Below are 25,664 nucleotides of genomic sequence, written 5' to 3'. Positions count from 1 at the left end.
CCGTCTTTAGCTATCTGCAGCAAAGTACATTCATTGAGAGAGGAGAAGCAAAAAAAGCATGTTTGGCCCAGTAAGGAAAACCTCTTCTCTGATTGTGATATACTCTTCTTACCAACAAACTGGTTTCTTTCCATCCCAGTGTTAACACTTGCTCCAGGCAGCCAGCAGAGCATCTCAGATGGGTGCTCCCTAATTCATTCAGCACACAGCCAGACATACTGGCTTAATAGATTTATATTAAATCTAAACAGAAAATTGATAGTCCGTGAGCTGACCCAGCTAGTTGTGACTGGATCAGTTTAGGAATTTTTTGGAAGAGCTGCATGAGAACAGAAAGCCTGGCAACTGTGGCAAAGCATGGATAGTGACAGCTGTGGACAATGTCTTCCTTCATTATGGGAGTAAGAACAGGGAATGTGTTTTCTGCAGCAGGAATTTACAGCCAAAGAAGAGAACTCAAAGCAGGGTGTGAGCCTTTGAAGTATTTGGTGTTATTCTTGATATCTGTAACCCTCCACATCATACACGCCTTCTTAGGCAGTACTGTAAATTTTTTTCACACTTTTCCAGTACTCTCATTTTTATGAGAGAAAACATGATGCAAATACACTTTAGAATCTCAAAAAATGAAGAACAATAAAAACTAGAAAGCTATTTTATAAATACGATCCTTTTGCTATCGGGGTTTTTGAGGACTGACTTTAATTTTGAAGTCAGCAGTGAGGAAAAGGATGCCATAATTCAATCTTATTTCCTCTCCTCATCCAAGAAAAGGATTTTCTCAGAGGAAGCAGGCAAAAATGAAAGTTTAGTCTTATCTCTTTCAAGATATTAGTATGTCTGAAATCTCCACACATGCTCAGAAATCTCCAATGAGCCTAGAGAACAAGTCCTCAGTATACCACTTTCAACTGTCAGCTGGGCACCTCTGTTCAGTTTTCTCATTCTCAGTGCCAAAATTAAACACACTAATAAAACAATAATGTTTCAGATCTGATCTTTCCTGAACTCCTACAGGGAGACACTGACCTTGCAGAGTGAATTATTATTTCCTATTTAATGGCACATTTTACACTTTCTCTGAAAGAAGCTGGTGACTCTCCAACTGACCTGTGTTATAAACTTCTATGCTGCTAACCTTCACTGTTTGCCTTCAGCACTCTGATGTTTTATTTTTATATGAAAAAGGTTGGGAAAAATTATCCACTCAGTGTGATCCTGTGCAGTTTTCTTTAAGTGAAAGGCAATGTTTCACTAAGGAAAAGGGGTTCTTTAATTTGAAATATGATTTTTTTTTTTTTCCACAGTGCTGCTGGAGAGTTTCTTATGTCATTTTTAACAACACATTCCAAAGTCTTCATATTAAAGAAGAACAATATCCAGTAGGATGCTAGGGAGAAGACAAAGAGGTGGTACCTCCAAGTCAACATTCTCATGTTGATTCTCATTCTGTTCATTTTTATAACCACCTGGTTTTCAGTTGCCAGTGGTACTACTGAGCAGTCGTTTACATTCAGTTTGAGGGATTACCTAGATTGGGATGGGAATTTTCAATTATTTGTCTAAGAAATAAAAATGTTAGTTCTTGGATAAAGTGGGGGAGAAAAAAAAAAAAAAAAAAAAACAGAAAAAAAAAAAAGCAATTATGGGGAAAAGCATATTTCTTTCATAGAAATTTCATTATGTTTCCTCGGGAGAAAATTAAAGCAACTGTGTCTAAACACAGTGCCATAAAATGATAGGACGTCTTTCCCCAAAATCAATGCAGCAGCAATGCCTGGGTTATTAGTTGCTTATGCCTGGATTGTACAGTGAGCACCTGAATTGAAAAACCAGACAACTTTTATTGTCCATCAAAAAGAGTGCTCCTGGGGGCAACAAAAGAGCCCCTGTGACAATGAGGATCCTGACAGCCTGCCTTGGAAAGGAGAGGTTAACTTGCAGTGAAAACAAACGAGGAGACTGGTGGATCGAAGAATGATTCACCCATTGTTCCATATTCAATAGCAAATCGTGTGCTGTTTGCCCCTGAGTGATGATTATTTTGTTAATTTGCTCAGCTACTTTGAAAACAAATGATCTCTTCAGCTGTAGGTCAGAAGACCAGAGGGATGGGGTTTAGGATCATCCATTTTCCCTTTCCCCACCCCAGCTTCATGACTGTAATAAAGAGAATCATTCATCTGGGACATTCTCATAAATGTTTTGCAAGGAAGCTGTTACACATGTGAGATGACAACTTGTTCGGTTCATTCTGTGTGGGGCTATTACATGCTTTTTTTTTCCTTCAAGAAGTTGAAAGCAAAGACTTTTATCAGATGGGAAGCTCACAGCAGTGGTAACACCCATCCTGCCCTCGATTTGCTGACTCTGGTAACACATCTTTTTATAAAATCATTCTCTGAGAGAAATGGCTCTTTTCTGGTGCCTGCTCAGCCTGGAGAGGTTCAGAGAGACATATGTCAGGGAGCTGCTTTCAAAATGTTCAGCTGCTTTCAAAATGAGACATAAATACTGGCTCAGATCACCTGGCTGGGGCAGAAATTAAAACTATGAGGCTTTAGTTTATCAGCCCTTATGCATCAGACCAATGCAATAATAACTCGGACAATCTTAGGCAGAGCTTCAATGCAGTGCAGTGGGTTGATTTTTTTTTTTTTTAAGTGAGATTAAAGTATAATTTTGCTTTTTAAAGGTAGGTCAATTCCAGAAGCCAGGTTGTAGCCTAGTCCCACAGACAGTTCTATCAGCTCATTAGTTACAAGAATAACGATACCTTAAGCCGATAACACAGACACTGTACAGAGAAAATACAGCCTTTGGCTGCTCCAGAGACCTTGCGGCTGTCTTTGCCCTTTCTGCAGTGCTGTTGCTCTGTCCAATGCACTGTCGTATGGGTAGCACCCAGCAAAGTAAAGGAAGCTGCTGCGACACTCCCAGATGGATTCCATGTGTGGAATATCATAGGAGAGGCTCTTCCTCTCATTGCAATAGAGAATCGAAAAACACACGGGGATGGGAGCATGTCTTTCTCTAATGAAATGGTGAACACCCATGGAAAAAAACTCTTGAGTCCAGTGAAGTCTTCCTCCATGGAGAGGGCTCCAAGACTCTACAGCACAGTAATAATAATAGTAAAGAGAATTTGACTGCCACAGAGAGTGCCCATAATTGTCTCTTTTGGCAGCAACTTGAACAATTTACTTCTCTCCAATTTTCACCCCACTATTCCTGAAATTGCTTTTCATTTTTCTTTATTTTATAGTACTGTATTAAGAGGGAAGGGTAATTTCATATCCAATTCTTGTCTCAGCCCTTGATTCAGAAGTAGCTTTAAATACTGAGAAATGTGCCTGACATCCCACGTCACTGTCACTGTTCTTGAGATGAAACCCTCTGAGGAGTGTCACACTACCAGCTTGTCTTGCCTCTCACCTCGTTATCAAGTGCAATTGCCCCTCCAGGCCCCTGTTACTGCAAACACACAGGCAACAACAAGCGAGGGTATCTTCAAGTATATGTCATGGTGTTGGATACCACTGAGTTGGAAAAGAGACCATACAGTGGGAGGACCTTGGGTTTCTTTCAGTGTGTTCTTTGGCCTCTTCTGTCCTAGGAGTTTCGGAGTGGGAGAGACCAAACACTGTATCTTTCATAGTCAAGATTCACTCTGTACTTTTCCCTGATGTGGTTTCAAGCTTTGACCCTGCCTGTCAGAAGCATCCTAGGGAGCTGCTGACAGACACACACACACCTGCAAGGTATCCTGCCTGGATGGTGGATTCAGAAAGGAATCGGTCACACAGGAATAATGCCTTATTATAAGGCCTTTATGCCTTATAAAGCCAAGCACATATTAGACAGGGTAGATGGTCAAGAAGTGATTTCTGCCCCGTATTTTCTCCTGCCTGTCCCCTCAGGAGACTATCTAGCATGTCAGCCTGGTCAGGTGAATTGACTCAGCTAGGAGGATTATTTGGAAGAGCAAAGGTAAGGCAAGAGCTCTGGCCATCCTAACAATGCTCCTACTAGGGACCCTGGTGTGATAAATGTAACTGTGGCCTGCAAGCTGACTCCAATCTTTCAGGTTTGGTCACAGAAATGAGAGACAACAGGAACAGTGACACACATTGCAGAATTATGTTTATTTGATCTGTGAGATATCAACAGAGAGAGACAGATTAATCACAGCAATTCCTCTAGCTCAAAGCATACCCAGCATTGCTTCATTAAAAGGAGTTGATGAAAATGTGTTTCACTGCAGATCACCTTCTAATTGACATCCTTGCCACTTACAGCCTGAGACCCAGGAACAGCGCACAAAAAATAAACACGCTTTTTTCAGTATATTCTTAATAGCACGGACTCAGAAAGGATTAGAGATCTTTTCTGGCAAAAACAAGAAACAAAACCCAAGCCCCTGTTCAAAAATGTGCCTCCTATACACTGGCACAAGAACCATTCATGAGAGGAAAGATTCAGCTTTAATGAAGGATGTGGTAAATCACTGCTTTCACTGAACATGTTTGCAATGCAGAATAAGGTGATACGTGGTCAAGATATCTTAGTATGCATTTCAGTCTCCTTTCATTTAATTTTAATTGAATACAGACAAGAGATGCTCTGACTCCCTTAGAAACTTTGTTTCTTTGAGGTTTAAATTAATCTAGATGAGAAAGGAGACCATGTTACTTTGTGAAGCACCAGAGGGGAAAGAACTGTACAGTTTTCCCATGGTCTGCATAGCTGTGAAACCAGGGGCAGGATTCACACACGCCTCTATGATCTTAGGTACCGCCCGAAGTGCTGGCTGCACTTAGCCAGATAGGAACCTCGCACGGTGGCCAGATTTTCTCTGGCGTCAAGCATGGAGACCTGCAATAGGCACTGCCTTTAGGCCCACATGCAGTGTTAAAAGCTGCAGGTGACAGCCTTCTCTTGACAGTGCCGGAGAAGGTTGTCAACCAAACCACCTACCAGAATCAAATGCCTTTTAATGCTCCATCTGAGGCGCTCTCTGCAAATCCCAATTCACAAAGGCCAGAATGGAGAGCACTGATACTGGAGGAAAGTCTAATTCATTTCTCATTAATTAAAAAAAGATATTAGACTGGTGTGCTGGTTTGGGCTGGGATAGAGTTAATTTTCCTCATAGTAGTTGGTATGGAGCTACATTTTGGATTTGTGCTGTAAACAGTGTTGGTAATACAGGGATGTTTTAGTTATCGCTGAGCAGTGCTTACACAGAATCAAGGCCTTTTCAGCTCCTCACATCGTCCCACCAGCGAGTAGGTTGGGGGTGCACAAAGTGTTGGGAGGGGACACAGCTGGGACACCTGGCCCCAAATGACCGAAGGGATATTCCCAGACCATATGACATCATGCTCAGCATAGAAAGCTGGGGAAGGAAAAAGGAAAGGGAGGAAGTTTGGAGTTAAGGCGTTTTGTCTTCCCAAGTAACCGTTACATGTGATTTAGCCCTGCTTTCCTGGAGATGGCTGAACACCTGATTGCCAATGGTAAGTAGTGAATTAATTCCATGTTGTGCTTTGCTTGCACCCATGGCTTTTTCTTTGCCTATTAAACTGTCTTTACCTCAACACACAGTTTTTCTCACTTTTACCCCTCCAACTCTCTCTCCCATCCCATGGGGGAGGAGAGAGAGTGAGAAGCTGTGTGGGGCTTAGTTGCCAGTAAGGGTTAAACCACAACAACTGGTTGGAAGACTCAAAAATATTTCTTATGCTCTGAATATGGATGTTAGTTTTCAGTGTCTTTGCTGTAATTTAACTTCAAGGCAGTTTGAGAGGAAGCAATCTAAAAGAAGACAGGGAACCAAACAGTTGGGCTGGATGAAATATATTCTCTCATTCTGATGGCCTGGTGAGAGGCAGTGATGAACTCTAAATAAAGCATCCTCTCATCCTTCCTCAGAATATGGGATGCAGAGTAAGGAAAGTGAGATGTGAAGAGAGTACATTCAGCAGAAATCATTAGACTGGCAATAAAAAAAAGAAATCACATAGGAAGCATTCCTCAAAGAAACCATGCTCTCTTGAAGGGCATAACCCTTCAAGAAAAGGGTCATGCTAGAAACTGCTAGAAACTGGTGCTTCTGGTAAATTAAAAAACAGCATCTGACTAGTTACCAGACAGGCTATTTACTAAAGGGCTTTATGTAAAAATTTCCAGCCTGAGATGCCTAAAATGAATCTATTTTTCAGGAAACAAAAGTTGGTCTCAGATCATTAGATCATGTAGTCTTGAACCTTATTTGTTAAATTCTAAGAGTAATTCCTTTAAAACCTGTGGAGGCCAGGTCTTTGGTCATGCTTGCTCCTCTGTGGATGCCTAAGACAGAGGGAGGCTTCAAAGATTCACCCAAAAATTGAGTAGCATTTGGCCAGTGTCAAGGTTTGTCAGTAATCCTCACACTCCCAACAGGAGTGAAGACCTGATGATGAGACGGCCTGATCTTTGAGGCTCAAGGGTTCACATCACATAATTCCTTCACACAGAGTCCTCCCCAGGATGGCCAATATTCTTTTAAAAGCCAAGCACTAGATTTAAAAAACAGCCATAAAAGGACGTGGTTAGAAGTAAAAAAAAAAAAAAAAGCAGATCTGTAAAAGTTTGCGTCATGTCCTGCAGTGAGGAGCAAATAATCTGAGGAGAGTATTTGAAGGGAAATGTACAGTATTAGGATTTTCAAGGGACTCAGCCGTGGCATTACTTGTGAGTCAAGGGATTATTTCAGTATCGGTATATTAGGAAATCTGATGTGAGTGAGAGTTTAGAGGCCATGAGACCAGAGAGAGGAAACATGCATTAATGAAGATGGAAAGATGGACAGCACACACAAACAAGGCCTCAGAAAGGGATGTTGTGCACAGAAGATTGATTTGGAAAGGAAGAAAAAGGGAAAGAAAAACAGCAGATTTGTGTTGCTAGATTTAGAAAGAACAAAAAAAAAATGTATAAAGACTATATACTGTGCAAATCACTTTTGGAAACTAAGCAAGAGACAAGGGGAAAAAAAAGAATGGACCACCTCTTCTTTGTTTCTCATCCTTGCTCTCTTTAACTAGAAGAGTAAGGCTTGGGAGCCTTGAAAATAGAAAACTGAAGGCAGAGGCAGAGTTTGCCTTCCAATAGCAGAAGTGCAGGATTCACTGTAATTGTTCTAACAGAGCTTTAGATATTGTCAGGTTGCAACTTGAATGATTGGAAAGAGCGATGCAGCATACTGTAAAGGACTCTGTCTCCCTGAGATGAATGCTTTAGCAGTTCCTTGGTTGAAAGTTTAGACTTTGAACTCATCCATGGGTATGAGAAGTCTGACATTAAGGACTGATGTGTGTTTGAGCAGTTGAATGTGATGAGAAATGTGCTTCTCCATCTTCTGCTCTGCACAAGGCATTGAAGATGAACTAGCTGAGGAGACAGAATGGCTCAGCAGCAGACTGTGAGCTATTTTTAACGTTAATAATTGCTAAACTCTGTCTAGGCCTTGAAATTACTATTTCAGTTTTGATCAAGATTCCGAACAAGACATGAAGCAGCACAAAATCATTTAGAAAAATACATATTTCACACTAATTTATTCTACTGTCATGCACGGTTCAGTGTTTTTTCCTTTTAATGTAAATTTCAGTAGTAATATAAGACAGACATAGCTAAGAATAAATACATTGATAATGTTGATTGTTGTGATAGAAGATTGATTTTATTTTTATTTTTTAGATAAAGGGCATTAGTTTTACAACAAAGGTAAAGCTTGCCATCATGTTAGAGTGATAATACAGAGCATTTCTGCATGGGAAGGAGAAATTTAGTTACTAAGATTGTAATGACATGTCTCACCACCTCATTTGCTTGTGAATTGGAAACATCTTGCCTTAGCTCTTGTAAAATCAAAGGAAAAACTACTGCTGTCACTGGGGTTGCTGTTTTGTAAGGGTAAAGAATACACATAGCCTGCTTAATGGGGGGAGACAAGTTTCATGTCAGAGAGCTGTCTCTGTGTCCCTGATCCAGTCAGTGCCCAGATGTACCTCCATAAAGCTGCCTGTATGGAGGCGCTGCCTGCAGTGAGGTCCCGATGCCCTCAGACCTACAAGCTCCTCCAGTCCTCTCTCATGCTACATCAGGCCTGGCACATCCAGCCCTGCTGGCTAAGTCACCTTCCTCAGAGCCTGATTGAGAGCTCGCACAAGTCAGAGGGACAAGTCTCCATCAGTTCCCAGAAGGCTTTATCTAAAATCCTAAAATAAAATGCTTAGACCACCTTATTTACTGGAAGTGCATGGAAGACGAAACAGACAGGAGAAGAAATCCCACTGGACTGTCACTAGTTTCTTCCTTCCTTTATCCTCGGCTCTTCAAAGCCACAGCTATGGTTGACAGGAAAAATGTCTAGTTTTGAGAGTCAACTCACACAATACCGGGTTCTTGAAACTATGAAAAAGTCACAGGTTAGACTAATTTAAACAAAGCTACCTTTAAAATAGCTTAATATCGAAGTTTCTAATAATTTTGCAGTATTTAAACTCTAGTAGTCGCTTGCTGCAACTGCATTAGTACAACAGGGATACTGCAACCTTAAATCCCCCTCTTCCTTTAAATAAATAAAAAACCAATTATATTTTGTGAAAAGTCTTAATTCTCCTTGCAGCCCATGATTTTACTTATGATTGTTATCCCTGCTTACATTAGCTCAGCTATATTAACCACAGCAACTCATCCACGTGCAAAAAATTCCCATTAAAATAAAAGCAAACAACAAATCCATAGTTTCAGTGATCAAATGCATTGATAGGAATGCCTATAATCTCTGCAACTTGCCAGAGTAAGAGAACTGGGGCCCTGATGACCCCTACAGAAATTATATTGATATTTCACTGTAGCTCAGACATCATCTAGCCTAGTTATTCCCATATGCTCATACTATGCACATGCAGGTTGGATAATCTGGTGAGTTGGAGTGACCACAGGGGCAAGTTGCTTATTTCACAGGTCAAAACTAGGCTTTTCTTTCCTCCTAATTTCAGGCCAGTAAGGAAGGACACTGATGCAGGGCTGGCTCTTACCTTGGGAGCAGTGGAGTCCATCTCTGCTAGAACTTCAAAGCCATCAGTAAAACCTTTTGGAGCCTTATTTACCTCTTGCACCAAGTGCAGATAGTGCAGACATGAGCACCCGGCCAAGCAGCACAGCACCCTGCACTGACACATGCTGCCCCTGCACAGCAGCCCTGAATGGCAGGGGGGCCCTGCCAGCCATAGAGCACAAGAGCTGCTTCTGTACAAGTGGGTACCTCACAGCACTGAAAGCTAAGAGCAGAGCTTTCTTCCCCCTTTACTAGGAAAGCAAGTGAGATACAGGCATTTTCTCCGTGTAAGAGCAGCTCCTGAGAAGGTGCAAAGGAAGAAGCTCAAGGAGAGCAGTACTGAAGGGTTCCCTTCAGTGCCCAAAAAAAGGATGAGGACATAAGAAGTGGTCTGAAATAAAGCAGGGATCGGATAAGCCCGCAGGAGCCTGTCACTCTCATCTACGGTCCTGCACGCAGACACACACACATGCTGGGCAAGAACAGGAGCACCCCTGGAAGTCTTAGATGCAGAAAACTGGTATTGCTGGCTGTTGCACCACATGCACTTCCCCCCCCCCCCCCCCCCCCCCTCACTTCCAGGACTTATGACCTCCTTTATCTTTCACTTAACACTGGTTCACAATACATCCCAACGACCTTGAAAACAATGGAAACACAGGATGTGACAAAGAGAGGATCCGTAGAGGAATGTAAAGAGAGCGGCAAGACAGTGAAAGTGAGAAGCTGGGAAGATAACCTCTGCAGTAGCACACTGGATGTAGGTACCTAACCAGATATAAATGTGGTAGGATTACACTGCTGAGCCCAAAGGAAAGTCAATGTTGCAGCAAGCAAGCCATAAAAACCTACAGCTGGAGAAAGGCTAACAAACTTTGTTTTAGCCACAGTGAGTTGTGTCGGCCAGATAGCCAGGAACTCACTCAAAGACATGCACAGATTAGAAATGCAAAAAACTCAGAAAGGAAAAGCATCACAGGAGCAAGGGGAGGACAAAAGATTTCGAAAGAACAGCTGGCATTCTCAAAGGTAAAGCAAATGTCAGTGAAGGTAATGGTTCAAAATCTTAGTTAAGTCTTAATTTTATAACTGTCTGACAGGAGAAGTATTGAGTATTTTGTACAAAATGAAGTCAGTCAGATAAACAACACTATAAAGTCCCTATTTGTCTGTGACAGCTATTCGGAGAGTTTTGCTGTTGACCCAAGATGTAGGAATCTCTTAAAGTTAGGAGAGGGGGCTCAGCCTAGAAATCTGTATCTAGCTCGGTGGACAAGAGCACCATCAGGCACAGCAACAAGTCGTCTGTATTCAACAGAGCATCTCTGTAGCGAATATCTGGTGAGGAGGCAGGCAAGAGATGGAAAATTATTCATTTGTGGCCACTGGAGATGTCAGGTATGGTCTTTCAGAGCAGTTTGGATAAAGCCTTGCAATTCTGATTCTGCCCCAGGAGAACACATATTAGTTAATTCGGGGCAAGTTATTTGCGTAATAAATTAGGGTCCAAATGCTGCTGTTGTCAGTGTAATCACTTCATATAAAGCACATTAACACATATAAAAGAGATTCGCAATGATGAATGAAATGTCTTTCCCTCTTTTCCTCCCAATAAATTATAGAAAACCATAGTGACACACAGAAAGTGATAATGACAAGAAATCCTTAATTGTAGCAGCAAGAATAATACACAGAACAAAGCACATTGGAGACAGCAACTATTAATCTTCTTTAGTATTTCTAAACAAATCTTTAAGTTTTTTCCTTTGCAAACTGAAACTGTTTCTGTGATATTTACAGGGACAACATATCTGAACTGTAATTCTGAGACTAAAACTCATTCACATTCTGGTAAATCTGAAAATCTTGTAATGTATGGAAAATGTTATAATTCTAAATCTCTCATAATGTAAGTGTCTGGGACAGTTCCCCATCCACCCAGTATTTCCCATACTGTCAGGGGAATACTTTGTACAATTCAGAACATTTGCTGTATGCAGTGACAGCTGCATGACATTAATTTCTGGCACACGGTTCCCCAAATGTGCTCATTGCCATTCACTTTATATAGAGCATGTCTGAGCTCTGCTCAGGAGAGACTTACCTACACATCTGACTTTCCATATAATTTTCAGAAGTTGTCTTCATCCTGTATGCACACCAGCACCTTGCTATCACTCAGACTGATTGCTGTTTTTCTAGCCCATATTTAATGTCTCTGATAGACGTTTACTTTAATTGTTCCCACTGGGATCATGCCATTTAACTGATCACTATTAGTATCTACGCTCTGCTGTCATGCTCTACTGATATTAAATTGTAGTTTCTTCCCTATAACCTGTTCTTATAATCTCTCTGCTTTTCCATCTCTTAGTATGTTAAAGCAAATTCCTGACTTCCTACACTTACACCTCTTAAAGACTGAAATGTGAGTTAGTTACCTTATATCCAGTATCAACATGGACATGACAGAAATCAACTCTCTCAGCCAAAAGCCAGTAGCAAGATGCACACTTTAATCTTGTACATGTGAAGCACATCCGTATTTGTTTTTATATGGACTAGAAGGTTCAGCACACGGAAAAGTTTCATATTCATAACGGTTCTGTCAAGGGAAGGAGATGCCTAGTTCTGGCATAAGAATAGGGCATCACCATTTCTCAAGGCATGAAGACAGACAGAGGAACAAATACTAAAGGTCAGGGAAATCAAAAAGACAAAGAGTCCAGTGAGTAAAGGGAGGGAGATTATTTCAATGAAGACCAAAGCAAGTCCCAAGTAAGATTTGGGGCATAAGAATTAGCACCATTCTTCATGGTTCTTTCCTCAAAAGGAAAACTCAGAACTCGGGTGGTCCATGGCCACATGAGTGAGGTAAACACTTCTAAGATAAGAGGACAGAAATCTTTTAGGTTTGAGTTTGGGAAAGTACATCAAATGTGGTTTCTTCCTTCTGGCATGAACACCTTCACTGTTTAGATTTTATAAATAAACACTTAACATCTGCCCTTAACACTGTTTGAGTTAAGAGTGACTTCAATGTAGACAGCTAACATCAAGTTATTACACTCCATTCTAGTCTTCAGACAAGGGAACAGGAACATTTTCACAAGGCCCAATGCTAGCCACCCTTTAGGCTAAAGAACAGTGTAACAGAACATGCTTCCCCTGAGCTACATGGATTACTTCAGGAACTGGTAATACAAAGGCCTCCATGGAAGAGGTTTTTTACTGACAATCAGCACTAGCAAAAAGACCTCCTTGGCATGCATCAAGGTTAGTGGAGAAATGCCCACACAAGTTATGGTATCTTTGGGAGAAAAAAAAAATCTTTGAAAAAAAGTTTTAAGTTATTTGGACAAAGCCCTGAGTATTTTGCTCTAACTTTGAATTTAAGCCTTGTTTAAGCAGCAGGTTGGACTACATGATTCCAGAGGTCTCTTCCAACCTGATTCTTTCTATGGTCCTATGCCTGACCCTTGCGCGCTTTGTAACACCCCTCATCAGCCATTTGCACTGCTTTGCTGTTTCTACCTTCCTAACGACACAAGTTTCATTCCTGTCTCTGACTCGGTTTTCATTTCCACCTCCTTTTCAATCTCTACCTCCACCCTTTATTACACCATGTTGGACAAGAAGAAACTAGTAACATATGTTCAGCATTCCTCTTCATGACCTGACCAACAGCTTCCTCCTTTCCAATCTCTGACTCGCAGCTTTTCAAGCACAAAGTGCCCAGTATACTTAGGACATTTTAGATCTTTCCACCTCAGCAGTGGTCACCAGTTTTTGAGGAAACCTCTTTAGCTACCTTCTTTAAACATGATTGCCAACTCTTAACCTTTTTCCGGTCATCATTCCCTCCTACCCATGCCTATTTTGCTCTCATATTCTCCCAGCACAGGAACCTCACTACTAACAGCACGTGAAACAATTTCTCCACTAGTTGCTCTTCCAAAATATTTTTTTCTGTAGGGTCTGTCAACCAGTGTCCCTCTTCCCCACCTTTCTTTGCTTTCTCTAGCGTCCCCCACAGACAGCTGATCAAGCGGCACCCAACTTTTATAAGATTACTTACTGTATTATATAGGAAACAGTCTGAACTGGGCATGCCTGCCAACATACCAGGGATCTAAGGGGACAGTCAGCTGTGAGGGATACTGCTACATCATCTATCATAATCAAGAAACTGAAAAGAAACCCCCTCTTCTTCGACCAGAAGAATAATGATTTCTCTACAACCAGCTGTCCAGGCACATGGGAGAAGTGCCAGTAGTGGACACACTCTTAGTCCATGTTCTGGACAGCATCAGGACCTGTCACTGTGTTAAGTGGCAGAGAACTCTGACTCCCACTGAAGCGGTATTGAAGTGTTCTGATATTGAGAGATCCCAAAACCTAACTGTATAAATAGTCCAGGGTTTCAGCAGAAGAGGAAAATCCTTGGCTCTCCATCAGTTTCTGTAGGGTAGGGATGTGGAAGAGTTCAGAGGGGTAGGCTGCATATTTGCATTACCAAAACTCAAACTAATCAGCACAGTTTAGCACTTATACCTGCCAGCTGTGGCTTTACAGACTGAACAGGTTGGCCCCAGGGTAGTGCAGACCAGTTTTCAAACCCCATGGTTGCTGCAGTCCAAGCTGGACTGGGAGGAAAAGCAAAGTACAGTATTGCTGCAATAAATTACGTATTCATTTTTCCAGCCCATTAAGACAGTGACATTTGGAGATCATGGCTCTGTAGCAACCTTGTGATTGTTTGATTAAAATAGCCCTTTAAGAACAAACAAAGAGGGGTGGAAAGGGCAGAAGAGTAATATGGCATAAAATTATCTTTTTCCTCCTTCACCCTCAAGTTGCAGCAACGCAATCCTCTACTGCATTTCAGAAACTGAAACTAAGTCAGACTAGCAGAATCTTTGTCCATTCCTCATTTGCCCAGTCTCTATTCAAAGACATCTTTAAAAAACAAAACATCCCCCCAGTGGGGATTAGTACAAGTGAGCGAGCAGCAGCAGCCTGAAGAAGATTCCAACCCCTCTGCCATAGGCAGGGACACCTTCCACTAGATCAGGTTGCTCAACCTGTCCCCCAACCTGGCCTTGAACACAATTCAGTCTCAGGTCAGAAATAAGGAGTAAGAGGGATGTGTTTGTCCAGCTCAGTAGGCTGGTTCTGCCTGCACAGTAACATGTGTTTCTGTAGAGCAGAAAACCATGTGAACCTTTTGTGCCGGAGGACATTTCAGAGGACTTTGTCCTAAATTCTGAAAATGTGCTATAGCAGTGAAAGCATCTGTTGCCAACAAAAAGGATTGTATTTTTCCTTCTGTCTCTCACATAATCCAACATAATATTGGGGTCAAGAAACCTTTGCAAAGGCTGTAGCTCTGTTATTGGAGGTACCACATGTTGCTGCAGAAAGACAGACTGTGAAGACCAGGTCCTCAACCAGCTGCCCCCAGAGACACAACACAATCCTGGTGGCCCATGGCAAATGGGCACACTTCCTAAAGAGACATCAGAGGCTAAATTCAGATTATGTCTTGACTCTGTGCTTGGGAGATACAGACATCTGACTTAATGCCATACAGGACATCTCTCTTCCTGTGGGATTTTCAGCCTTTTTTTCCCCTCTCCCAGGGTTAAATCAGGCAGAAGAGGTCTGGCAGCCCACTGTGGATGGCAGTCTTGGGCAGAAGGCAGTGTCAGGCTGGGTCTCAATCCCACCTGCCTGATTTAGCACCAGGATTAGTATGGCAGCTGCCTGGCTGAGGAAGATCCTGTGCTTTCCCGGGAAACTTGTTCACCTTATGTACGTGATGTGCTGGCTGCACTAACACAGAGCTACTTTGGGGCTCGGTGCTTTTAGGGACAGGGGAGTGCTTGCTTACATCCCCACCACAAATCAATCTCCTCAGCCTAGGAGGAATTTGGAGGCATACCGGTCCAGCTGGTGGCATGCAAGCTGACCCTAAGCAATTAGACAAAGTACTGAGTAACATTCCCTGCGCCAAGGGCTATCACAGGTATTTACATCCATAGGAAATTTAAAAAACCCAGGTAAAAAGAGAATTTGTTGGCTTTATTGATTTCATTGATTTCAGAACAATCTCCTTTAAACCCTGGTCCTGTGCTGGACTGCCAGCACCTGTGTCCTGTGGCAGGGAAGGACCATTGCAAGGAATCAGACCATGAACAGCACAGAAGCTCCTGGGCCCATTCTGCTGCTCCCTGCCCTGTCCCCTCCCTGCTGCAGCAAACGGCCAGCATGGCCATACCAGCAACACAGACACTGGAAGAGCATCAGTCTGAAGGAAGGGCAATAGAGACACAGAGGGAACAGTGAGGAAAGTGCACAGGTGAGCAGTTTGGTGACAAGGGTCAGGGAAAAAAATAACAAGAAAAAAATGGAGGTTAGTTGTGGTCACAAAGTCACAGAATAATTTGGGTTGGAAGAGACCTTGGGAGCTCACATACTCCAACTACACTCAAAGTGGAACAAATTTCAAAGTCCAACCAAGTGGCTCAGGCCTTTTCCAGCTGAATTTTCAAAATCTCCGAGGACAGAGATTGCACAAGCTCCCTGGGCTGTGTCCCAGGGCTGACACATGTTCAGCTTGTTACCAACCATGAAACCAGCTTCTTTTCTACAGAAATGCCACCTAGCCAGTCAGCCCCTCACCTGTGCCAATGCAGGGGGTTGTTCTGCCCCAGGAACTGGCCTTTGCATTTGTATTTGCTAAACTTGACCAGTTCCTGTTGGGCACATCCGTTCATGACCTCTTAACACCAGGGAATAAAGCAACTCAATATTGAAGTCAGATGACCTAGTAGTAGTGAGGGCTGTCATTTCAAATTCCACTGCTCTAGAAGTAATTTTTCTTCCTCATCCGAAGGAAAGTCCTCCCCTTCCCAAAACATGAAAGAGATTCCCACTGATAGCATCACACCACTTCCCTGACCATCCCTCTTGGACAGCTAGGCCACAAGTTCAGTCTCTAAAATATTCCAGGAAAATCTAAGACGCACTCCTGCAGACAAGTCCTGTCTCAAGGGTCACTCTCTGTCAGACCACTGAGATAACAAACTCTGCTGGAAGTCCCTCTCTACAAGCTGCTTCATTTTGAGAGAATCCCACCAGTCCTGCCCTTTCTGTCATATTGCATCCCTGCACAGCTAGAAAGTGAGCAAATGACCCTCTCAACCACCTGACACTGATCAGAGACAGAAGCATCACAAGAATAATGACTACTTTCTGTATCTCCGTCTGTGCGCACACCGGCACAGTGATCTTCCCCACGGCACCACACACACCAGGTAGCTCCCCAGCGAGCTCAGAAGAGCACAGCTCTACATGCACATTCCTGTGGGTCCTCCCCCTCATCTGTGCTTAAACAGAAAACATCAAAGCAAAGCAAATCCACAGAGCCCTCACCCCCATGCCCTTTCCTTCTGTCAGTTTTGAAATACGATGTGCTCTTTTTGGTAAAGCCTTTATTTCACAGCCACTCCAGAGCCAAAATGTGCTTCCTGGGGCCTTTTGCTTGACCACCTCTGATACACAAAAGTTGGTCTAAGGACACCTGACGCCGAAGGGAACAATCTGTCCTGTTAGCAAATGTGTGCTGCACCTTGATTCCTAGAAACATGGAAATAGGGAAGACGAAATACCGCACTAAAATTGCAATGAGAAAACTTCCAATGCCTTGTAGCCTTGTGGGCCTGAGTGTCTCCACAAGGTACTTGCAGTTCTGCTTTGTGTATTCGCATCACTTAGCAGCTCTTCACCTACTTCCTATCTAAATTTCAAAGCTGTGCCCAAGTCTCAGGAGGTGGCCCTTTCTCAAGACATCCTCCACACAGCTCCACAGGACTAAGCCCCTCTGGTGTGATACTGTAGAAATACTTACCAGGAGACAGGAGATCAAGCTCCTATGTCTAGAGCTGCTCAGAGCTCTTGACCTCAAACATTTTCATCTAGAAGGACACTCTACCTATTTATTGCCCCTTGTGTTGAAACCATGCCTCTGAGTCAGAGGGAGCACAGAAGATATGCAAGATTGTAAATTCAGCTCTTGAACTCAGGGACCTACAAGTTTAGCACAGAAGAATTTTAGGGGAATCTGACTTTCTGTGATTCACCTGAGCCACAGAGAGCTGAGGCCATGGCTGTCCCCGTAAGAACAAATAACCTGACACCAAAGCAGGTGTCTTCAGTCTCTTTGAAGCTCAGAGATACCTTGAGCTCTTCTGGATCAAACCATGAATCAGTCATAGCATGGACAGATGCAAGAGATCTGGCTCTGTTCAGTATAGAGGGATGCACCCCAAATCAGCAGCCAGGCCTGATTTGGACCCATCATATAGGTGCAGTATAAATAGTGTCATTCTGCCCAGGAGATACTTTATTTTCAAAATGAACTACCGCTGGCTTCTCTCTGCATTGGCATTGGACTATCATTCTGTTTGTCAAACCCTCACTAAAATACTGCCCCTTTGAACAAGTCTGCAATGTGTCTGAGACAAGAATGAATTATCCTCAGCTCTAGACATTTTGTTCCTGTACCTCTCAAACCACTCTGAGTACACAAATTAGAAGAAAAGACCTTGACCTAAATATCTGCATCTCTTGTACAGATTAATTGCTTTATCTGCTAAGAGCAGACTGATGGTCTGTAGGATTAAAGGCTGAATACCTGGAAGATTCTTCTGAACTGCACATTTTCCTAAATCCTCATCCTTCTTCAGTAATAGCTTTTCCAGAAGAAAGAAACTGGAATGCTGTTTGGTAACAGAGCAGTGTGTTAATTCTCTGTCTTGACAGTTCATAATTCAGCTGTCACTTACTAAAAACTTATTATAAACATGTCAATATACTTAATAAAAAATAAGGACAGATTAGGCAAAGCAAAAGCTTGGAAGGGGGTCAAATGACATCTCTTGCCATCTGGACTCAATACAGATCTGCATCGGTCTACAGAAGAACACTGAGCTTGGGTAATCTCATCTGTCTCAGGCCTCTTTCCTCCTACAAATGATATATCTCATGTATTTTCTTCTCCATCGAGCCATATCAAACAGAGTTTTCAGCATAGCTGAGAGATGGGATCTGCAGCTTAAGACAAAAGTCTGCCTTTGCTGGTGAGGAACACACAATGGAACCAAACCCTATGTGAAATACAGCTGCAGAGGAGCTGCCAGCTGCACTCATGCTACACAAACACAAAGAGCACATGCCTCAGAAAACGTATAAAATAAGGCAGAAAGAAACGAGGTTCCTGGAATGTGTGGAGGATAACTTCCTCACACAGCTGGTGAGTGAGCCGACCAGGGAAGGTGCCCTCCTGGACCTGCTGCTTGTGAACAAGGAAGAGCTTGTGGGGGAGGTAAAGGCTGGAGGCTGTCTAGGGTGCAGTGATCAGGAGATGATCGAATTTTCAATCCTTGGAGAAACAAAGAGAGGGGTTAGTAAAGCTGCCACCTTAGACTTCTGCAGGGATAACTTTGACCTGTTCAAAAGACTGATTAACAAAATCCCTTGGGAGGCTGCCTTGAAGGAAATGGGAGTCCAGGAAGGCTGGACATGCTTCAAGAGAGAAGTCTTAAAGGCACAGGAGAGGCTGTTCCCGTGTGCTGGAAAACAAGCAGGCGGGGAAGGAGACCAGCCTGGCTGAACAGGGACCTTTGGCTGGATCTCAAGAACAAAAGGAGAATCTATTGCCTTTGGAAGAGGGGGCAGGTCTCTCATGAAGACTATAAAGATGTAGTGAAGATATGCAGGGACAACATTAGGAGAACCAAGGCACAGCTAGAGCTCAGCTTGGCTGCAGCCATTAAAGATAATAAAATGTTTCTATAAATTTGTTAACAGCAAAAGGAGGATTAGGGAAAATCTCCCTCCTTTATTGGATGCAGAATGAAACATGGTAACTAAGGATGAGGAAAAGGCTGAGGTGCTCAACGCCTACTTTTCCTCAGTCTGTAGCAGTGGAACTGGCTGTTCCCCAGACACCCAGCCTCATGAGCTGGGAGATGGGGAGGGGACGCAGATTGAGGTCAGCACAGTTGAAGAGGAGGTGGTCAGAGACCTGCTGCACCACTTGGATGCACACAAGTCTGTGGGACCAGATGGGTTACACCCAAGGGTGCAAAAGGAGTTGGCAGATGTGCTCGCCAAGCCACTGTCCGTGATTTACCTGAAATCATGGCTAACTGGGGAGGTCCCATTGGACTGGAGGGTGGCAAATGTGACACCCATCTACAAGAAAGGCAGAAAGGATGATCCAGGAAACTATAGACCTGTCAGTCTGACCTCGGTGCCAGGGAAGGTCATGGAGCAGGTCATCTCGGGTGCCATTAGAAGTCATATAATGGACAACCAGGGGATCAGGCCCAGTCAGCACGGGTTTATGAACGGCAGGTCCTGCCTGACAAACCTGATCTCCTTCTACGACAAAATGACTCAACTATTGGATGAGGGAAACGCTGTCGATATTATCTACCTGGATTTTTGAAAAGCATTTGACACAGTTTCCCATAGGATTCTCTTAGAAAAACTGGCTGCCCACGGCCTGGATGAGCAAACAGTCTGCTGGGTCAAGCTGGACTGGCGGTCCCAGGGAGTGGTGGTCAGAGGAGCTAAATCCAGCTGGCAGCCGGTCACAAGTGGTGTTCCTCAGGGCTCAGTGTTGGGACCATTTCTGTTCAACATCTTTATTGACGATCTTGATAAGGACATAGAGTGTATCATCAGTAAGTTTGCAGATGACACCAAGTTAAGCGGGAATGTCAATCTGCATGAAGATAGTGAGGCTCTACAGAGAGACTTGGATAGATTGGATCGGTGAGCTAACATTAATGGGATGAGTTTCAACAAGGCCAAGTGCCAGGTCCTGCACTTGGGCCACAACAACCCCACGCATCACTGCAGGCTTGGGGAGGTGTGGCTGGAGAGCTGTCTGGAACAAAAGGATCTGGGGGCTCTAACTGACAAGCAGCTGAACATGAGCCAGCAGTGTGCCCAGGTGGGCAACAGCATCCTGGCTTGTATTAGAAATAGTGTGACCAGCAGAAGTAGGGAGGTGATAGTCCCCCTGTGCTCTGCACTGGTGAGGCCACACCTGGAGTATTGTGTCCAGTTTTGGGCACCTCAATGCGAGAGAGATATCGAGGTGCTGGAGCAAGTGCAGAGAAGAGCAATGAAGCTGGTGAAGGGCCTGGAGAACAAATCCTATGAGGACTGATTGAAGGAGCTGGGACTGTTCAGTTTGAGGAGAAGGCGGCTGAGGGGAGACCTCATCACTCTCTACAGCTCCCTGAAAGGACATTGTAGAGAGGCTGGTGCTGGTCTCTTCTCACAGGTGATTAGTAACAGAAGAAAGGGGGAACGGCTTTAAACTCCAACAGGGGAGGTTCAGACTGGACATTAGGAAAAAAAATTTCACAGAAAGAGTGGTCAAAGAGTGGAATAGGCTGCCCAGGGAGGTGGTGGAGTCACCATCCCTGGATGTGTTTAAGGGTCATTTAGAAGAGATGCTGGGGGATATGGCGTAGGGGAGAACTTTATAGAGTAGGGCTGATGGTTGGACTTGATGATCCCAAGGGTCTTTTCCAACCTGAATGATTCTATGATTCTATGAAACAGGGATACAGAGGGAAGCAAGGAGTCACCTGACTGTGGGACAGGTCATAACTATTGGCAGCACACTGCTCCAGTATTTTCTAGGATCGCTGCAAAGGAGAGAAATAAAGGGACAAAATAATATGTACTATTAATCATACAGAATACAAGGCAAGAAAGTTAACCAAACTCTGGTTTTGGAGTATGCAGAAATATGGACCCCAGTAACAAGGGAAATTTGTGGGCTGCACATTGAGACCCCTCCCAGATTCATGAAACATGGGAAAAAACAGACTAACCAGCCAGTCCAATGGCTGAAGCATGGCCTGCCATGAGGGAGAGTACTTGGGGTTTTTCTATATATTTTTTTTATTTTCATGTTTGATAAACAAGGAATTTACTTTAAATTAAATTTAAAGTTTTTTGTATTGTTTCTTGCATATGGAAATGGCTGGGTTTTTTCCACAGGCAGAACTTCACTGAATATATCCACAGATATTTCATCACAGATTTCAATAAAATCATGTTGGAAATTATTATGCCTACTAAAATAAAGATCTTAACAAACTTCACTAAAAATAGAGAAAGTTATGAAAAAAAAAAACCAAACACTACACAGAAAAAAAAAACCAAACAGGCAAGTAGCAAACTTGAGACTTCTGTTGCTCAGTAAAGACCTAAATATTCTCTTAGAACAATCATTTGGAAGCTTCATCAGAAATAGGTTCTCAAGTAGATTTTGATGCTTTGATCAAGGACTGACATATAAATCTATCTTCCATCATATTAAAATTATTGAAGTTGTTCCAAAACAGGGAAAATTGCCTTTCCTACTGCATTCTCCTCTATACTGACTTTGTACAGCCTTAAGCAGTACAAGAGCTCATCTTCTGCTCTCTCTGCTGAGGCCAGTCTTCCAAACTCTCTGAAGAGAAGCTGTGGTCCCCATGCAGCTTTTCGGGGCTCTCAGAGAAGCAACACAGTCAGCATGTTGTCCCTTGCCACCTGCTGTCCTAAGCCTCTCCCTGCTAAACTCAAGTTGAGCACTTCCAGGGAGATCCAGCCCCTCTGAGGTCTGGGGGTTTTGTCACTGGCACTGCTGCACCAGGATGTCAGTTTGATGGACCTTTAGGAAGTTAAGAGAAGCCCTCAGTGCTTTGCAGGTTTCATTTTTTGTCTGCCCCCAGGACAACAAATCGCATCATTGTGTACTTAGCTTTAAGCCCACAGTGCAACACATCAGCAGACAGGTCAGTCAGGTGGGGTGACCTGGTGGTCCCTGGAACCAGGAGGCTGGGAACAAGGGGGACAGTGACCCCCAAAACAAACAGCCACCTCTGGTTGCACCATATGTTTGTCTACATGTGCCCAGAGCTAAACCAAGGATCATATTTGGGCCAGAGCAGAAATTGCCACCTCCCTACTCCTGCATGCTCTGAGGCACTTTGAGGATAGCTGGGAGATGGGGGAGGACTGCTGCAGGAGAGGCATTGGCATTCACAGTACAGGTCATGCCTACATGGAGCTCTGCTTTCCCTTTATCTTCGAGGCTGCAAATGAATAGCCATTTAACCAAATTTGTTATTTAAATAAGGCCAAAAAAGGAACATAATTATTATGAAAACCACTGCACTATGAAACCTGTGACATTTAAATCCAACTGTCGACCTTAAAGAGTTTCAGCTCATTACATTTCCAGGAGGTAAAAAGGGGTGAGCAAGTACTGCAGAGGGCAGCTGTGGTGGCACGTAATTCTACACTATAATGAACTCCTCGATAAACCTCTGCAATACATTTTGTTAACATCTACCTGCTGTCCTCCCTTGTCATTTTCTCCTTCACCAATTGATTCCTCTCTGAGCATCTGAAGAGACTGCCTGACTTCAAACAAAGACATATTTCATAACATTATCAGGTCTCACAGGATGTCAGAGTTCTTTCAACGATTCTAATGCCTTTGAAGAGCTGATGTGCTCCTGGGACCAGCCTCCAGCTCACAGCCCTCAGGTATGCCAGAAAAAGCCCCTTTGGTAACAAATTATGTCCTGCATGTTCAACCCACACATCAGTGTTGCCCAAGCTGGGGTTCTCCATGCCAGAACCTCCTTCCAGAACCAGGACCAGATGAGACCCATCACCGCTGGGCTGCCTTAGAAAGGGAGAGCAACACTTTCTGCTCTCAAACATGGTGAAACGGATGCAAAATGCTGCTGTGACTTAGCTAAAAGCAGTTGGCTGAAAGGAATACCTCGCAGCAGGAATACTGATGGTATTCAAAGGCTGATAGCAAAGTCTGACTCTTCTCTCAGACATCACAGGTGCTTCACTGTAGAACTGGTGAAAGAGGGAAATCTGACATCTTCATTTATGCAGCAGTCAAGAAATTATGTTAATCAGCCTTGGCAGTCAAGAAATGGTTAATGCCAAACCAGACACTGCCTAATGATGCCTCTGCTGGGGAAGGAGCGAGAAGCAGCAGAGCTCTGGGTGAGCAACAGGGCTCAGAAAGAGATCACTTTGTTACATAAAGTCCACATTCAACTGTTCAGGTTTATGCTTACTTGGTGCATTCAAGCCCTGTGTCAGAACAGCGCTTAACCCCATGCCCAGCTCAGAGCCAGTGGTTAACTCCGAGACAGCACCTGTGAGCTCTCCCCAGTCAAAACAAGAGTACAACGGAGTAACTGAGCACTACTGCAGACCCGATTCCTGATTTGTCACACAAGGTCAAGACATGGAAACACTCTGGACTGTTCCAAGCAGTACTTGTGTTTCTTGGCAGCATGTTGCATATCCTTATGGAAAATGCACCTACAGGCAAACATAACAGCAGCTGCTGTGTGCTGAGCAGGAATCCAGACACATGGCCATGCAGCAAAAGAGCATAAGAGATGCAATCCTCCTACTTTCTTCTACATTAATGCAATCCACTGTAATCAGAAATAATAGGCAGCACAATTTAGTGAATTATTTACTGCACAGACACCCATCAAAGGCTGTCCCTGCCCGCTGTCACCAGTGACACACCGACGCTGTGTGGCACTGCACCGGGGAGCCATCCAGGCTAGCTCTGGTCCCACAGCCCACCTGGGAACTGGGTGTGCTGCTGCACCCAAACATGCCAATCTCAGTGCTGAATTCAGCTCAGGGGCCTGGATACAAAACTGTCATGCAGGGCCCTTCTGAGAACCGGTCCCCAGTGTGAAATGCAACTTTTTGGGAAGCATCCCAGCGGGGAGAGAGCACTTTGGGGTACTCCTGCAAAACACAGTGCAGTCCTAGTAACTGGTAGACAGGTTTCTCAGCATTATGTAATGCCAAGCAAAATAAAACAACCCAGGTCTCCCAGCTGATTTGCTTCCCTAAGTTTTCTTAGCTTGAAAACATATTACTCAGTGTTGACATTTACTCATGGTAACTCTCAGCATAGCACCTTCCTGCATGTCTTCCCAGAGCCACCCTCTGCCCGTGGCATGTTAGCGGTGAGCAGAAGCAAGGACGAGCAACTTCCCCTCTAGGCCAAAGGAAGAAGAGGAAAATAGGAAACAGCAAAACCAATGATTGATAAGAGACAAACAAGGGTCAAAAGAGGAGCGAAAAGCAGAGTAAGAGAACAGGCACCACCCCTACTGAACATCACACGTGATTACTGCCCACAGGCTATGCTTTAGTGTATGGGACTCCGTACTGACTGCAAGAGCCATGATCAGCTCCTCTCACTCCAAGAGTGTGCAGGAGCCCCACTCTGGGTAAGGGCAGAAGGAGGCAGTTGTCTGGAAATGGGAAATTAACAGTTTGCTGCACCATAAATGCTTTAAGATTAGAGGGGTAGCCTGGTCCTGAAATGCAGTCAGGGAATGGATCACATTTCCACCTCTGCCTATGGCATCAACCAGTTTACTTCACTCTTTGGACTGAGTTTCTGCTTCCCATCTTGGACCTTCTTGCTTAAACCAAGGCTTAGGAGTGTCAACTGCCTTCCCCTGTCTGCCTGCACACCCAAAGCACTGTTCAGTGAGTTGCTCCTGTGATAGGAGCTGCACAATTGGGCAGCCAGTGTTCTTCAATTTCCAGCACCGCATCTCCCCTGACACCAGGGACTGCTCACATCAGCAACGGCCACAGCCTGACCACAGATGTTATCAAGAAGAAAGGAAGGCTCCTCTCCTGCATAAACTCTCCAGCCACCATAGCACCAGAAGAGCCAAACTGCACGCATATGGGAAGTCCAATGCTTCCCAGCTACATAGTATTTACTGAACATGTGCAAATCAACTCCTGAACAACAAAAGAAAGGAAGGCTCATCTGCCATGGATATACCTCCCTGTGGCCCTGAGAAATCAGCTAGGACAAGGCTGCTGCTATGTGGACAACGTGTGCAGCTGAGGAATGAGATCTTCTTCACCAAGGGCTCTCTAGAAGCAGATCGCAAGGCAAGGCACACACCAGATGAATTGTGGTGGCAGCAAGCTCCTCTCATTCCCCTCAGATTTTCTCCATTACATGGAGAAAACGGCAGAGCCTAGAAGAAATGGTGACTGGGAGCAGGCTGCCAGCACAGCAGCCTTTAACCTGCAAGTCTGAGGCTGGCAGGAGTAGGCCCAGGGCACACAGCTGTTCTCCAAGTCCCCCCACACGATTCAGGATGGGCACCTCAGTTTAGATGCCATTAGTTACAGCAGCAATGACCTGCTTACACCATAGATCTTGCTACAACTACAGGTGATGAATCCATGAAAAGGCCGATGAGGGCATAGCCTAGCAGTATGGGTTTCCAGAGGCACCAACAGCCACTCACCCTGCAAAAGCCAGTCCCTAATATTTTAATGCTGGAAATGCACTGCAGGTGGCACACTCCTTTGACAGCATAAGAGCTGTGTTAAATAAATTGTGCTAGTCATTGCAGGCAATGCCAGCAACAGCTGCTGTGAG

This window comes from Athene noctua, chromosome 1, assembly GCF_965140245.1.
Source record: "Athene noctua chromosome 1, bAthNoc1.hap1.1, whole genome shotgun sequence".
NCBI lineage: Eukaryota > Metazoa > Chordata > Aves > Strigiformes > Strigidae > Athene > Athene noctua.
Note: the sequence above shows the minus strand (reverse complement) of the source record.